The 17,790-nt window shown below is 41.0% G+C and overlaps 1 protein-coding gene and 1 long non-coding RNA gene across 2 annotated transcripts in view; one reads left to right on the top strand and one right to left on the bottom strand.

The window, feature by feature from the left end:
• Window positions 1-17,790, bottom strand: part of SH3RF3 (SH3 domain containing ring finger 3) — a 249,718-nt gene that overhangs the window by 161,284 nt on the left and 70,644 nt on the right. The gene's annotated exons all lie outside the window — the stretch shown is intronic.
• LOC113963657 lies at window positions 1,442-2,972 on the top strand. Its single transcript, XR_003532910.1, has 3 exons — window positions 1,442-1,693; window positions 2,218-2,277; window positions 2,772-2,972. It is a non-coding gene; the product is annotated as an uncharacterized LOC113963657 (long non-coding RNA).

Raw genomic sequence — 17,790 nt, 5'->3', positions numbered from 1 at the left:
AGATGAGGGAGAGGGATAGGTCCAGGAGAGAATCTCAGATTCGCACAAGTGGAGGGAGTTATAAGCTTTCAAATTGTTGTTCTATTTGCCTGCTGCTTTTGACACTTTATTTTTTCCAAAAACTTAAAACCTCTTTCTAAGCTTCTGGTTTCTTCAGGGTGCAATTTATCACAGTCCTATTTTGTTTTGAAATGTGCTAAAGCATCAAGGCAAAAAGGGAAGATGAACTCCATTTAATCCCTCTGTTGCACTGCAGTAAGAGCAAGAAAACAGGGAGGTGTAAGTTTATGAGTAAGGCAGAAGAAGAAATGGGAATAGAGTAATCTCATTGCAACTGGCTTTGGAGATCCTCAAAAGGCAATAACAAGCTTCCAGAGCTCAGCTGTTTGGTTGTAGAGCAGAAAAGCACTTTCAGCCTCAACTTGACATCATTTGGCATCTCCTTCACTAGCAGGGTGAAGAACGCATTGCTATTTTACATGGCTATGAAGTACATGCCATAAGAGATTTTAGCTGCAGTGAAGGCCAAGTACAGACATCAAAGGCTGGCATTTGGATGCAAAGAAGTAAGAAACACACTTTATTTCTCATAATGAGAAATGCAACTTATGCTTTATCAAACCCTAACTTCTAATAGGAGTTACATAACAAAAAGCTCTGCTCCTCTCTGTTGACAGCCAAATAGCTATCAAATATTAAAGAGACGAGCAAGTGCTTTGAAAGGAGATTGTATGATCACACTGTGGCAGCCTTAATGTGCACGTGTGCAAGCACGTGCCTCTGTGTATGTTAGTCTTCACAGCAGGGTGTATCCTGAGGGCCAGTAAATAAACCCATAAACCTCCCCCCTCTGTGTTACATTCCCGCCATTCTCAGTTGTCCCAGGAGGAAGGAGTCCTAGGCAGGAAGGGAAAGAATTGGGTCGAGTGCTGTTTGCAGCCAATCTGCCAATGAAGTTAATGGGCTGCCAGGGATGGGTTGTTGATCATAAAATCATAGAATAGTTTGGCTTGGAAGGGACCCTAAAGATCATCTAGTTCCAAAGTTTTGGGCAGGGACACCTACCACTATACCAGGTTGCTCAAAGCCCCATCCAACCCAGCTTTCAACACTTCCAGGGATGGGGCCTCCACAGCTTCACTGAGCAACCTGTTTCAGAGCCTCACCAACCTCACAGTAAAGAATTTTTTCCTAATATCTAATTTAAACCTACCCTCTTTCAGTTTAAAGCTATTCCAATCACTACATGCCCTTGCAAAAAAGTCCCTCTCCAGCCTTCCTGAAGGTCCCCTTTAGGTACTGGAAGGCCTCTATGAGGTCTCCCTGGAACCTTCTCCTCTCCAGGCTGAACAACGCCAGCTCTCTCGGCTTGTCCTCGTAAAAGGGAGGTTCCATCCCTCTGATCGTTTGTGTGGCCCTCCTCTGGACTTGCTCCAGCAGTAACGTAAGCCTCTGAGTCCCACAAGCAATGTGGCCTCTTAGAGACAGCTGTGGCACCAACCCTCCCTAGCAGGGACTTTTTGAGATCCAGTGATGGAATAATGCTAGTTGCTTGCTGACCCCTGTGATTAAAGTAAATCTTGCAGGTATTTCTAGAGAGAAAGAAGCGGAAAGGAGGCTGCCTCTTGGATTCCTGATAAGTGGAGTTTGCAATACTGTGCCTAGGAGAACCTAATCAAGCATTGGGAAGAAGGTGAAACACATGGGGAAAACTTTGTTGGGCATTTTCAAGACTAAATTTCAGTTTAAATATAGTTTCTTATAGTGCTGAGTTGGCAGGGAGGTAAGCCCTCCTGACAGTGGATGAGGCTTTTCAAGTGGATCAAAGACATGGAAGGCAAAGAGGAGTGGGATGTTTCCACTGACTTCCAGGTGGTTTCATAATAAGATGAAGTATAATTTGATTCCTTTTGTACTCTCTGCTGACATAGCCATTTTCACAGAGGGAATAAAAACAACTTCAGGACTTGTGGGGAGCAAGACAGAACTGCTGACTGCTTGATTTCAAATAGTTCACCAATCTGTATAGCCTAGTCAAAAAGCACACTGGACAGGTATATAAAGAAATGTACTACAATCAAATATACTTTTGCATTTTTTGATCCTGGAGAAAGGGAAAAGAAAATAAATAAAGGAGGGGTGGGGGTGGAAGGGAAATAAAGCTGAAGAGTAGAAAAAATGTTACTCTGATAGAAATAATGTAAAAAGTAATTTGAGGGAGTGTCCCAATCAATGAAAATTAAATTCAGATGTGAACTTGAACAATGTCACTGTCAGGTAAGCTGAGATCTGAGTGTGAGACGTTGCTATAGGCTCTATCTATAAGGCACTTATCCCAAAATTCAGGATATTTACATCTGATGTTAGTGTACTCTTGGTAGAATTAAGGAAACCAGAAAGGATTTATCACAAAAAATATCTTTATTTGCTTTGACAAAATACAGACATGTATTGAATAACCCAGGATTTGGTACATGTTTGATAAAAGTCGACAACATTATTGTGGAAAAACTTTATTTTTTTATTGTACTATGGAGTGTCGTGTGTCTGAAGTGTCTTACTTTATCTAGAAGCCTTTGCAACAAAGTTGCTACTGGATTTGTGAAACTCTGCCTAGTAAAGAGATTTTCTATTACTAACAAAAGAAAGAGATGAATCTGTTAGTGGTTAGTATAACCAACAATTTGGTGCGGAGCACTTCATGAACAAGAAATAGACCCATATTCACATTTTAAAGATAATTAAAAATTGGGAAAATCTTTTTTCTACAGGAAAAATATATAAGCCAGTGAGAAAAAGTATGCTAGTGTGTCGTACTCTGGAAGGTAATTTATGGAAAAACCAACACCCATCCAATTGAAGACAGCGATGTTACTGGTAACAAGTGAAATCATCCTGTGAGAGTCTCCCCAACATGCTTTGCAATGTCTTGCACGGGTTTTTGCTATTCATTAAAGCTGTTATTTAACTGCCCATTTTTGCCCTATTGCCTAAAACTCAAAAGCAGGCATTGAAAGTTGTCCATCTTAGGGTCTGCCTTTGAAGCAACCAGGTCCCAAAATACAGTCTCCTTTCCTAAAAATTAGTTTCCTCCCATTTTTTTTTCCACACTCATACAACATGACCTACCAAGAGGCACCTCAACCCAGGCTGCTGCAACAAACTGACCTGGCTCCACAGAAGCCATGGAGCAGCATGGCCAAGGCTATGCTAGATATGATGGCTCCCACTTCCATAAGCCTCCTCCTTGCAGATCCACACGTAATCCCAGACAATGCCCAGCAGCCACTCAATCAAACCACCCAGATGGTGCAGCAACATGTTCATTCTTAAACTCACCTCTTCTGTGTATTAGTTAAACTTACACTAAACTGATGCTCCAAAGACATAAGTTCAAGAATTCATGCCATATTTATGTAAACAATGGCAGGCCTTTTGCAGTAAATGAAAGCCCACCAACCTACAGCTAAGTTTAAATCGGCAGTGCCTGCCACGGATAAATGCACTTTAATGCTAACTGCTGGCATCACAGCTACACTCACTCGGTTTTATAATTCAGCCGATGTTAGTCCTTTCAAGAACCAGTTCAGTATATTAAAGCCTTTTTTTTCTCCCCCCAAAAAATCATCTGTGCCTTTGGGATTTCTTTGGATTCGTTTTCAGTAGAAATATGTCATGCTATGAATGGAGTATTAAAGGATAGACTGGTGACAGACTGAACTCTCCCTGGTAGGTTTACGGTCAACAGGCACCAATAAAAAGAGTACAAAGAAAAGCGGAATTTTTTAACTACAACTTAAAAGTGCCAGCTATTCCCTGAAGCTCAGGTACTAGACTTAAATGAGCCAAATAAAAAGAAAATGATAACAGTGCAGTCATCAACAGCAGGCAACTACACATTAGGCAACATACTGGGACACTGATTTTCTGCAAAGGCCTGCAGAGGATTCCCACATTGCTTTGCCCCTCATGCATTTGAGGTGCCCTGCTCAACAGCAAGAGGTACTATTGCTGTGGTTTCTCATACCTCCCTGGAATATGATCAAAGACCCAACAAAAAATTTTTGTAGTCCCACACATTCACAGTCTGAATATCAACTTTTCTTTCAAGCATTACTATTTATGCTTGATTGTTTTCAACTGTGCATTAAAAGCCAGCTGGAGCAGGAAGGAAGGATAGTGCAGAGGATATATATTTTTTATTCCAGACACATTCAACCCACAGCCCTATTATGCTTTGCACTTCAGAGACATTAAGTAAACCTTTGTTGAACATCTATCTTAAAAACTGTCAGTGATGCTTCATTTGTACTATCCCTCTTTAGTTCCATGTGGTAAGGTATGTCTTTTCCTGTAATAATGATGCAAAAAATTAACAGATTCCCTAATTACTCAGAATGGCTGCAGGGCACAGTACAGGTCAGGCTGCAGCACTAGTGGTCACCATCCAATTTCTCTTCTGCCATCCATGCTCTAACTGTGCCCGTTCTCTCCCTCTCTTTTTCATTTTCTTTTTCTCTAGAATATACACTTTTTTTCTAACTCACTGCTTCTCCTTTACACACACACAGCTATTGTATGAGCTTGGGCTGATAACTCGGTTTAATTAACCATACTTGTATAATGTAGCAATACAACTTCAATATGACTGCTATGTTAGGAATAGTGGACTAATATAATGGTCTACTGAAGCATAGCATTGTCCGTTAAATTGAAGGTGCAGCATCTTCTAAAACATAGCAAGCAAAGCCACCCACATACTTCATGTACTATTAAAACACCCTTATTCAATTTCATTCTCAAATAGAGTTCTAAAGAGAAAAACTATATCTTGTAAAAACATAAGGCGGCCTGAAACTAAATGCATATTGGTTTATGATGAAAAAATGCCCTCCTGTCACCAGCTGGAAACATTATCCGCTCAGCACAGAAAATCTATTGGGATGTAAAGGGCTGCAGCAAGGAAATCCATGTCATGAGCTTGGTGTGAGAAATTTTGCAGCTCGTGTACATGGTCACCCGTTGCTTGGTGCCTCTGGATACTTTCTCATTTTGTTTATTTTCATGATATCTAATGTGCTGTGTGCGCACACACATGCAAGGGAAAAACCAGTCTCAAATACTCTGTGCTGTTCAACACATTTCAAAACATTTCTCTGTCCAAGGACACAGGTAACATTTTTGCTGCCACAGCTAAGAGAAAAGCCACACCGCTAAAGCTGGCATTTGTATATGAAGTCAGGATGACATGGGAGGGATTATGTTTAGGCATTATTTTATTTATGCATAGTTAGGGATGTTTAAAATCTTCAGGGATCTGAGTGCTGAAGCCAACTTGGAAACAAATGTTCCCACCCTTGCCTGCAGTAAGATCAGCACAGTGCTATTGGGAAAACTCTGTCTCTTTAGGAAAATAGGTAGCATCTACCTTTCCCCCCCATGCTGTTTTATAGCAAAACTGAGGGTTTTGGTGTTTTCCACAACAGTTCAGTAGTTAGGGTGTTAAGTCAGAACAGGAACAGCCAGGTATAGTTGCCTGCTCTGACCAATTCAGCCCAGGCATTTGAGCATCAGTCTCTCAGGTCTGAGGAAGGGTCCTAAACATAATCTCCTGCCAGCAATTTTCCAAACTGGTTCTGTTCAAACTGTTCAGTGTTCTATGCAACCTGCTACTGGTTGTGCTAAAGTGAGTCCAGCATTACAGTGTGGAGAAAGGACCCACACAGGAGCCTGGGAGATCAAGGCTCATGGTCCAGGACAGGAGAATACAATAGCCTATGAAAAGACATAGGAAAGCTGCAGCAGGAGACACTGTAAGATGCCTGAAGAAGAACAGCATGTTGATCTTATGGAGTGGGGGAGCAAGCCCAAATCAACACACACCTCCTGATTATGATAATACTACATGATCTGCCAATCCCTTTAACCATTTTCCCATAGCAGCCAAATACACTGTCTCCTTTAACCATGCTATTACCTCAGCAGCAGGTCTCAGGACCCACCTCTCTGTATCAGTCAGCAATGGTCATTATAGGCAGGCATGTTGTACCCTGTCACATAAACCAGTGCTGATGGGGACCTTCAGGACTCCACACCACACCAAAGAGTTTTGATATCTAGCAGTGCACAGTCTGGGATGCCAACTGAAGGAGATCTAGAGAGATAGATTAAAGAATGAAGACCTTAAAAAGAGAGTGAAAAGTCAGGTCTTTGTAATCTCATTCATCAGACTATGGTATGTTTTTTCCACCTTTCAACAGGTGGGCCTGGACACTGTTGCCTTTCTCCATGAATTCTCCTTGGCATCATTTCTGTGACACTCCCTCTGTATTTGCAGTAACATCTTTCAGTGACTGGCAGTACTCTTCCAGCTACAGGATTTCATATTGGGAAAATCAAAGACTCTGCTGGCCATGCTGGACATGGCCAGGGTGAACAACAGGCTCTCCCAGTACTCACCTTCTATTTTATTCAGGAGCGTAACATGCCAGTCTGATTGTAAAACAATCCTAAAGAAAAGTTTGATGAAACACTTGGGGGCCCGGGGAAAAAAGGTTCTGCTGTCCCCTTACTAAACTGTATAATGGTAATTACAGGATATAAAACATTTAAACCAGTTTGGTCAGATGGTCCTATGGATTATAGAATATTCCAGAAAGCACCTGATTGGCATGGGTCCACGTGCTCCGAGACAGCACTTTGTGACGTGCTTGACAAGGAGCAGGGTTAAGGTACAGCTGGGCTGACACTCGCCTTTCAAACATCAAGGAAACCATAAAGGCCCTTCGATTTTGTATTCAAAATGTTTAAATTCAAGGGTGCCTTGCCTTGCTGCTGTTGTTTCATGGCCCATTAGCAGGTGTGCCACAGACCCCTGTATGATATAGTCTGTGACCAAGAGGCCACACTGGCAAGGCTGCTTAGTGGAACATTCTTCCTTTGTAAAGCTGGGACTTTTTCCAGTGCAAAGGTGACATACAGCATCATGCAATAAGGACAAGACAGGAGTGATCACACAGTATAGTCAATCAAAAAGCACTTAATAAACCCTAAGAGCCATCTAAATCGAGCCTGCTGCAGTTCCCTACTTTAAAGTCAACACAAAGGCAAAACCTATCCGATCACAGGACTCCTCATGCTGCAGATGAACTTTCAGTTAGTTTCATTAGGGCAGCTGGCAGCCAGAATGGGATTTGCCAAGCCACAAACACTGTAGTTGGCAGCACAGCTTTATCTGTTTAGGAAACAGGCACCTTTGCTCAGAGACATTGCCAGATATAATGGAAGAGCAAAATCTAGTGTTGAAGTGCCTCCGGACTTCTGTCATCGGAAAACTGTGCCTGCAAACCAGTTTCCTTTTTTTTTTTTTACCCCCAGCACAGGTGCTGGGAAGGTTTTAGAAAGACATGAACAAAGCCTTTTGTCAGCCTTATGTTCTTCTGATTTGAGGCTTTGCTTGTCAAGCTATTAAGCTATTAAGAAACTGTGTTCCTCTATTGTACTCCTCCATGTTACATAGCAGCCTTTATTGTAGGTAACAGGCTGGACCATGACAAGGGGTGAACTGGTGTAAGTACAGAGTGGATTAATTCTACTCCAGCAAATGTAGTTTCCCTGAATTTACAGCAAAGCAGAAGAAGAGACTCTTGTCTGTTTCTGCTCTTCCATTGAGAGAATTAGATAGGGAAGCATGACCATTAGGTACCTGAGGAAAAATTGTATGCTAGCACCCCATTCAGAAAAAGTCATCATCATTGCAATGTGGCTCAATAGAAGAGCGATTTGGGGAACATAAGACACTCCATTTTGTATTTCCTGGACAATAAGACCCAGTTTTCACTTTCTAATTTATGGGTTTGATTCAAGGTATTCAGTGTTAGCTCTACAGCCCAGTTAAGCATGATTTGTACTCTTCTGGAAGCCCAGAAAGGATTCAAAATAGACAACTGAGAACTCTTTTCACACTAGGAAATTCTCATTTGGCATAGGACCAAAACAGCCAGCTGTACACAGTGTATGGGACCTGTCAGGGACATTGCTGAGCAAAAAAAGCATGATCAGACTGCAAATTACAACAACCAAGTTGTTGTTTTTGAGGTTCCTGCCTCCATCTCAAATATCTTTGGGTCTTCCACAGGCCAGTGCTGATGACCTCTGGTACAGCTGCCTTGAAAGGGGGTATGATCAAGAATGCAAGAACAGCCCATGATTTAATGTGATAAATTAAATATGACAGATTATGCTCTCTGCAGTGGTGGGTGGAAAACTGTGTGTAGAATGCACGGTTCTACCAAACTAACATGCTTCTCCCCCAGATGTGGTCAGCACTGGCCCCAAGCTGCCTTAATGCCAAGTGAGCTTCCTCCAGCAGCAGGTTTGGCAGTGTAGCTATGCCCGCTCCAGGAGCTCTGGCTGGCAAAGCCCTGCCAGTCCCAAATCATACCTTATCGTGGCTCAGCTCAACAAAGTTATGCTGGCATGAAATCCCAGGGTAGACTGGGGCCAAGGCTTGTTAGAGAGCTGTGCTATTAGACTGTACATCTCGGGTGTTTAAAGTCATTGAAACTTGTGAATTGACTAGACCTTGCATACTCAAGAGCACCAAAATACACCTCACACCATTGCTATCACCTTATACTGAAAAGAAGTCCTGCCCTGCATATCATGGCAAAGAGTTGTGCTACTTTTTGGGAAATACAGCCCTGCTGGGAATACAGCTCACCAAGGGGTTGGGGACACGAACCACCCAAACTACCACTGCTCTGCAGCATCATGGGATGGCTCTGGAGCAACAGGCTCCAATTTTTAGGTTTTTCAGTCTTGATTTTCTGTAAAAGCAGATGTTTTCCTCATAAATGTTTCATCCAAAATTCCAGTGTTTTCATAAAAGTTGCTCTGAAGGCAATTTTGCCACCTTTTTCATTAAGTGCACACATTCACCTTGCAACACAAGACATTAAAGCGATGCCCAACTGTCAATCATGTGATTCTTTACATTAGAGATCATTTTGACCAGAAATAAAAGCAAAAGAACTAGCCTCATTAGCTAAGCATTTTTGACCAGACATGTCAATAAAAGAAACTTAAAGTAATGTAACCTGTCACACATTTACTTGAACCTTTCCACTACTTGAACACATAGATGTCAAACGTCCTCTGCTCCTTGCACTCTCCTGCTACTCTCTTTGCAGTGAGTAGAACTTCTGTACATTTGCTTTGCTGTGATTCAGGATTGCTTGACTGTATTTTAAATAAAATCAGGCCAGGGAGTGAGGCCAAGTGCTGGCTCCTGATAGTTCACTCTCCTTCACTGCCTGCTGTTTTAGCTTCCTCAAGTCTCTGGACATGGTCCTGGGATATGTTGCTCCATCCCCTAAGGCTAGCATGATGAAGACTACCCCAAATTTGTCTGTGTCCTCCTTACAGCATTCCCCCTCTAACATTATATCAACACATCATCATGATGTCCTCATGTAGGAGCTGCTCTCCTTCCACGGTCCCAAGACACTGAACACAGGTCCTCTATTTCATGTTACCAAAACACCACTGATGCTTCCAGAAACCTATAACTAAAAAGATGCACAACAAATAATAATTGTGTCTTAGGACCACCAAACATTATAATAGGGCTCAAAGGAGATTGGTGGCTGAGGGCTGTGTATTATGGATGTGGCCAGTGTGCTCCTAGAGGGCCCCTCAGGTTTGGGGGACAGGGGACAAAAGGAGCAAGCACCGTCTAAAATGGAGGAATTTAGCTTTTGCAGACATTGCCACTGGCCCATAAAGCTGAGCATCCTCAAGCCACTGTCCCAGCACTGCCTCGCCTGGCTGGACACTTGCATACAGACAGACCTGCAAACCTACACATATGGCAGTATTTATGTGAATGGAGATGGCTCTCCTGCAAACAGGGAAGTCATGGTCCGAGAACACACTTTGGCTTGTACATAAATCCTTCTGAAAACCTACCCCTTAGAACACACACTTGCTTTTCCAAGCATGGATTTGTAAACATATTGAAGAGTACCTTACTATAACAAACTACACATGAAAGGCAGCATGTGGTATCAAGAAAAATTATATGTTCTAGAACTTTTATCAGCTTTAATTCAAAATGATTCTGTAGATAATCATGTGCGTTCAACAAAAATAATATCATATACAAATAACATTGGGAAATAAGACTGCATTAAGTAACTGAAAAAGAACTGCTATACAGGAAATGTACAGTTACCCTGCCATCTCCTAATTTTATTTTCAAAACAACCTTCTTTTTTAACAAATATGTTTAATCTTAATCTTTTATTGCTGTTAGTGTTGTCTGCTATTTCCACAGCAATAAAAACCAATTGCAACCAGTGCATGTGTGTGTTAAAAATAACCAACTACTTCAGCAAGTTATTCGTGTTTTTAAAATATCTCCATTAATGTCCATTAAGATACCAACAAGCTCAAACAGTTTGACATGGTCAAGAAATGTTCTTAAAATTAAGTTTCTTATTGATCTCCAATTTAATTTTTAAAACCTCTGTATTAATGGGTGACAGCTTAAAACACTATTTAATACTCATATTTCTGTGTTTTTTGTGCTTGACTGAAGAATGGAGGAGACAGCAAAGAATCAATATTTTTCTCTTTGAAACTAAAAATAATCTACATTAGATAAACTTAACATTTTGTTAAATTAGGAGATTCAACTTTCAAAACCAACAGTTCATCTAAAGGGCTGACATAATTCAGTTTTTTGAATGCAGATATTTTTGTTACTTTCTTAAACCATTGGATAGAAGGGATTAAGAAGCTTTAATCAGTCAAATTAATGCACTCTCTATTTGAAAACCCATCTATGGCAAGTAAGCTTCAGTACAGACACTGGGACACACATGAATTTTTGAAGACTTGCAGAAAACTTATAATATTTACAGCACATCCTACTTTATGCTTTATTAGTGTGACTTCAGTTTTCATAAAGTGTGAAAATAGACTTCCATCGTGAAATCTCTGGCATTTCAGCCTTTCAGCTGCAATGCTATTGCTGAATACAGAATGTAAATTGCTTCCCCACTTTCATTCTCCTAATGAAGAACTTTTAGCTTCCTATTAATACCCATTGGAACTAACATTTTTAAATACGCATAGACACCAGAATGTGTTACTAATTTTTTCCCCCACCATGCAAAGGCAGGTTGAATTCATCTGCTGAAACCCAGATTCAAAATGCCTTCATGAAGGAGGATCCATAAGACCATGCCTGAAGAAGACGCCAGTGTGGGTGAAAACTACTCCTGGGGGTCTGGCCTTCCATTAGCCCTTACAGGTCTATGAAAGAAGTAATAAAACGACACGAGAAGAAGAAAAATGAAGGTCCATACCAGTGCTTCTGGGAATCAAGGGCCAAAACCTGTTGGGGGATGAGGCTAGGAGCTGTGGATGTTTGTGCTAAAGAGAAAGTAGCAAGGAGGGAAGGATCTGGGCTCCTGCAGCATGGCTAAAAGCCATGGGAACTTCACTGACTTCAGAGGGCTGCAAACCAGCTCCTCGTGAGGAAGCAGGGAGGACTGGCAGGGCAAGGTTAAAAGAAAGGCAACCCGATATTGCAAAAGGCAGTTGTCACTGAAAAAAGGATGCATTCAGCGAGTGGAACTGTGCTACGGAGTCACGTGAAGCATACTGTGCTGTCCTCTCCCTCCTGGCAAAGAAAGTGTCCACCAAAGTGAGTTTCAAGCACAAAGTCCTCCCAGAAAACAGTTTTAATTGTGTGGATTCAGATAAGCAATTATACTAAAGGCTATTATGCCAGTTACCCAAAAACAATATAGTCATCTCACTGACAGATAAAACACCAGTGCCAAACTCCTTATAACAACAGGACAGGCCATTAATCCCGTTCAGTTTTGATGATATAATGCTACAGAATATATTTCTGCCCACATTACTGACAATTAATGCAGCCTGCATGCTGAGAGGACAAGCTTTGTGTTCAAGGGGAGTAAAATTTCCATGTAAATGTGGGACAAAGGTACCAAATGGATGGCAAGCCTGAAAAGGAAAGATTTACTACTCAACGTGCATTTTGCCAAAGAGAATTTTTTTTAAATAGTAGTAATAGCAGAGAAATGTCCTGCCTGTTAGCTAATTGGATTCGTGCAATTCAGGCATCCTAATTTATACTAAAATGGCTTGTTTTCCTTCCCTCTTTGCAGCCTGGCAGATGGACTAGGCAAAAATGTGAAATTCACGCAGTCATTGCTACTCATAGCCCACTTAATTCACAGGCCTTTGTCAAAACTTCTTTAGTCGAGATTAAAAGAGAGGGTACCATATCTATCATAACCATCTGGACTGAAATCTGCCAATCTGGACTGATTGGACAGAAGCCTAAGCTGTACTAAAGAGCAAAACTCTGTTTGGGCTTAGTGGAAGGAATTCAAGCACAATGGAGAGGAGCTACTCCAGGAGCTGGGCACACTGAGTCCTGATCTCCACTCCTCACCTCCTCTGCTGTACATGCCATTAGAGACAGGTCAGTGAAAAATACTAATGAAGGTGTTAGTATTTTATATCTTTCTCTTTTTTTTTTTTTTTTTTTGACAACTGTCGGTATTTATACAAAGTGGGAAAGAACTAAGAACATAGCCTGCATGCCTTACTTTGAAAAATGAGAAATCAATTAAGTGAAATACTGTCAAAGCATCACACTTTCAGCTAAGAAAGCTTCTTCTAATGAAAACATACTGCTGGTTGCTGAGCACAGTTAGTGTATTGACTATGTATTTAGGATTCATCAAAGCTCTAATGTGCTAAAACTGCCTCTGGCACAGGGTAGAGGAGCCAGTCTGGAGAGAGGAAGGGCAGAAGATCAGTTCAGGTTGGCAGGTGGGTAGGTTTAGCTCTGATTTCATCTGCTGATAAGCAGAAGACTCCACAGATCCCCAAACTCCTCATGAAAATGAGCAGCAACCATTCAGAGGGTATTCGTTAACATCTGTAAAAAGCAGCTAAGGCCTTTTTTATCTACATCTACCTCCTGATGGCTATCCCCAGCTTTTTATCTTCCAGAGGGAATTACCATGGCAATCTCCACACTCCACAAAACTGCTAAAACATTAACGTTTGAGTTTTTGGGTTTTTTAAAGAGTGTCCCACCTGCAGCCAAATACTGAAGAAGGCAATAGGGCTTATCTCATTTCTTAGTCAGTGAAATTCCTTCAGATATGACAGGTCCAGGTTTGTCTCTGAGTTCACCCTTCACTGTCAAACCAAGTACTGAGTATAAAGGCCTTCTGCTGCGTAAGAGGCAGGCTTTGAGAAGTGAGAAGCATGATGGCAACATAGCACAGGAATAGGTATTACCTCTTTGAAAGCTCCATTTATAAAAATCCACACTAACAGTAAATAAATTTTATTAAAAAACATGATTTGCACTGTGCACACACATCTAACATACAAGCTTGTGAAACTTTGGGCTGCATATCTTATCAGATATTCAGGGTCAAATCTGTAGGTGGCTCCATTGACTTGGATAAATCTACTCCAGTTTCTGAAGATCCTAAATCTGATTTTGATATATTTTACTTCAAATGAAGGTGACTGAGAGCAGAGTGACTCTGTTAAACTAAACTGTTTTTATTAACAGAACAGAACTGATAATTACTGATTTTATGAACTGGTACATGTAGTTTACGTTATCTGACTTGCTTCTACTATCAAACTTACTTTTAAGACATCATTGTATACAGTTTGGATTGCAGTAGATTAGATTTTTGCTTTTGTACCAAGTCTTTGATTCTGTGAGTTTCAAAGGAGGAGAAAGAAGTTCTACACATAAACAATGTCTTTTTCCCCCCCCTAAAAACACTTCTCAATAGCTATTTTTTTTTTAACTCATCAAGATAGCAGTGATAAATCAGAGAACAGAACACCTGGAGGAATAGATAAAACTCCAAGTATTATAAGAGAAAGAAACATCCTCATAATATTTGCATGTAAATAATGTATTTGCACTTATACTAGCTAAAATGCTTATGAACTTTGTGTATACTTTCACTTCATCTATAAATGACATTAGCAGCCATCGTTTTTTTCCAGAGGGATTACAAATCACATATAAACACAAAGCTAAGAAATAATTCCCTGTGTTAAGTACTAAGAATAGAAAACACATTACAAAATATTTTTACTGGTGTAACATCTGGAACTCCAAAGGAGGGATTGTGTTCCTATTAACTACAGAATCAGAGCTAGAAGAAAGATTGAAATACATCAAGGAAAGCAGGAGGCAAATGGAGAGAGATGAGGATAATGACATGGTGAAATAATGTACCCATATGGAGTTGCGGTCCCTGGAGCCAGAAGTGACCACCCGTTCAGGAGAAGCCAGCAGTAATGATTTGCAGGTCTCACTCCCATAAAGGACTTACAAGGAAGCAAGATGCATTTTTTCCCCCCAAGTAAAAGGGACTGTATAGATGGAAAGGGTTAGGTATTTATGGGTAAAGCGGACAAGCAGTTATTAAGAGCAGTGCAAAGATAAGGTTAGACTTGGATGATACAATGTGCTGATAAAGCTGGGAGAGATATCTCCTACCCAGAGTGTTTTAAAGCCCTTGATCACTGTTGCGATACTAACCAGTTAATTAGAGTTGGGATATGTAGCAATTTACTGGGAAATGAAGTTTCAAGGCGCCTTAAAGTAAAATGACAAAACATCGCCGAAGTTTTCACAGCACTGTTTCCAGGATGCTTTGATATCGAGGTACGTTAATAAAAACAAAGAAAGCAAAGGTACAGATTCCTGAAACACTGTGGGAAAAGGCCAAAGAAGGAAATGCACTTCCTGTACGAGAGCTGGGTTTCTCAGCTGCAATGGCCAATTTCATGCCCTTGCACAGGGACTTGGTCAGCACCTTCCATCCCCCAGCTGAAAACCCCACGGCCAGGCACCACCAGCCCAGGCAGGGAGCAGACTTCAGCCTCCTTGATCTGCTGAGCCTGCTGCACATCACCACAGCACACCTGCCCCTCTTGACAGGAAGATGGGTGAATGCATGGCCACCACTCTTACACCATCCATGCACGGTAATAATATGGTCGTGTGTTACAGACCCCAAACTATCTTGGAGGAAATAGAGAAGTCTGTAGACACAGGGAAGTGCATTTCCTCCAGTCCCAAAGTGGGACAGGTTGGGGTCTGGGTGATGCCGCAGCCCCTGTGCAATAGTGGTGGCTGTATGGCAGTGGGCTGATGAGCCACAGACCGCAAGCTCCCTGAGCAGCTCTCTACACCTGCCTCTGCTGCAGAGCTCACTTTTTTCCTCATTTAATGAATATTTAAGTAAGCTGTGCAAAGTGGGAACACCACTGGCAAAGCAAAAAGGGTATTCTGGGATCAGCCGCTCCCATACACGTTTACAGGAACTGTTCCTGGAAATGGCTTCAAGTTCCCCCAGGCAGTAAAGGGAATTGAGCCTTTCACATCTGGGGTTAGTGGTATAATTATCTTCAACTGAGTAAAAAAGCAATGGATTCACCCTTCCTCTTTGGTTTTCTAACCCCGGCTTTTATGTCATTTGCTCTTATTTCAGAGTTGAAGATGAAATGCAACACAGAGAAAGAGAAAACACTGGAACAAGATGCATGGGTTTTTTTCTTTCTTTTTGGGCAAGAAAGTATTGCTTTGTCTTCATTTAAACCATTTTTTCCACAATTGATTGCTCTGTCAGAGAACTAAAGAATGAATAAGTATGCTATTAATTGCAGTTTAGGATTTTATATTGAGCTCTCCTTGTTTGTTTTTTTTTTCTACAAAACAAGCAATGCACACACACAGAGCTTTTAATACATTAACAAATAAATGTCACATAAAATAATTAGGTTCTATTAAAGGCACAATTTAAAAAATGATAAATATCTTCTTTTTAAAGAGATAACTTTTTTAAAAAGAGAAACCATATATCCATATATCCATCTATCCATAGACCACAGTTCAAGTGGTGTTTAAGGATATTACTCTTCTTTTGGGGAACAGATAAAGACCTGTAGTTGACCTTAAGCTGTTTTTGAAAATAATTTAAACATTAAGAGAAAAAGAATACCTATGAAAGGAATTCCTGCTTTTCTTTGGGCACCTTTCTCTCTTGCAAATTAGTATTTAGCAAATGTCATTAATATGGCCTTATCTGTCTCAGCAAGACCTGGCAAACTTCACTGGCAGAAAGTTGAAAGCATTGCTTCTAATTTGTCTTTGTATTACAGTCACATTGCTGGTCTTGACTAGTTACACTGGACTATTAAAATAAAGTAGCAAATAGGAAAGAGGAGGTAAAAAAAAGAAAGAGGAGGAGGACAGAGCAGAGTACAGGGTCAGATGCAGCAGCCACCTGATAGGCAAAAAAGGAGGAACGTGGTTGCACAGCCCCACAACTACTTGCAAAAGTAAAATCACCTTTCACTCTCCAGGTAATCTTTTCCTAAGAAAAAGGGAATTAAAAGAAATGGCAGACAAAAAAATTGACAACTGACAACATTTTTACTATCAGGTTGTCCAAACGTGGTAATGGTATGGTGATGGTTAAATGTGTTACAAATGAGTAGCTCTCTGGTGTATTTGACCCAGATTAACAGTCTCCATCTTGCTAGCACTGATATAAGGGTGAAATAGTGGTTATATTGGGAGAGCAACAGCAGGCTAAAGTTTCTACAGAGCCTGGGACAGCTGAGAAGGAGCAAGGTGCCCTGCACATAGAGCAAGTCTGCCCACACCCATATTAGTCCAAAATCTTCAGGTCTCACTACTTCTTCCACAATCCATGCATGAATGAAAGATGTTCATCAGGGTCTAAATAGATCTTTCATCTTACTCCTTCACGCTGGGGGCTGACAAAAACAGCATGCAAAAACATTGGCAGGAAATCCTCTTGCCTTGATTAGTGATGACCATATCTTGGCTTATTCTTACCAGTATTCCAAAACATCCAAATGCACCAAACTTCCCATCTTGTTAATTAAATTTGTCATAGGAAAATGAAATTACACTTCATAGGTCAGTCTATTGTCATGCTTCCTATAAAAGAACTGTTCCCATACAGCTGATAACTGGGATAACACAGGATGGGTAACGCGCACCAGACTACTTTGCACCATGTGGATTCTGACTCGTTTGCTTATTTCAGTGTTGTTTTCCAAAACACATGTCTGTGATATCTTCAAAACTACTAAACAAACATGTCTAGGAATTGCTTACTTTTAGAAACATTTCACAAAGTGTCTATGATTTGTGTGGGACACAAATCAGAGAATCATAGAATTGTTAATGTCGGAAAGGACCTCTAAGATCATAAAGTCCAGCCATTAAACTAACACTGCTAGGTCCAGCAGTAAACCATGTCCCTGGTGCTGCACCTACATGCTTTCTGAACGCTTCCAGGACCAGTGATTCCACCACTTCCCTGGGCAGCCTGTTCCAATACCTGACCACCCCTTGCACAACATCTCTGTAAAGGAAGCATTCTGCAGAGGGGTAAATTCTGGAACAAACATGCCCACATCAGACAGTAAATAGTGAAAAAACTCTTGATCCTCCTGTACCTACCAGTTAACCATAAAGGCAAGTACCGATGCTGTAGCACATCTCCACAGGTTCAAAGATTTTCCCCTAACGCCTGTCATACACGCCCCATTCAACACTAAACTTAAACTATTTAGGTGACAGAGGAGCTCAGTCAGGAGACTCAAAAAGATATCTTGAAAGAGACTTTTTTTTTTTGTTATTATACAGTGCTAGCATTTAAC

Source organism: Neopelma chrysocephalum, unplaced genomic scaffold (genome assembly GCF_003984885.1).
Source record: "Neopelma chrysocephalum unplaced genomic scaffold, ASM398488v2 Primary Assembly neopelma1_25, whole genome shotgun sequence".
NCBI lineage: Eukaryota > Metazoa > Chordata > Aves > Passeriformes > Pipridae > Neopelma > Neopelma chrysocephalum.
The sequence above is the reverse complement of the archived record's forward strand: the minus strand, read 5'-3'. Positions and strand labels throughout refer to the sequence as shown.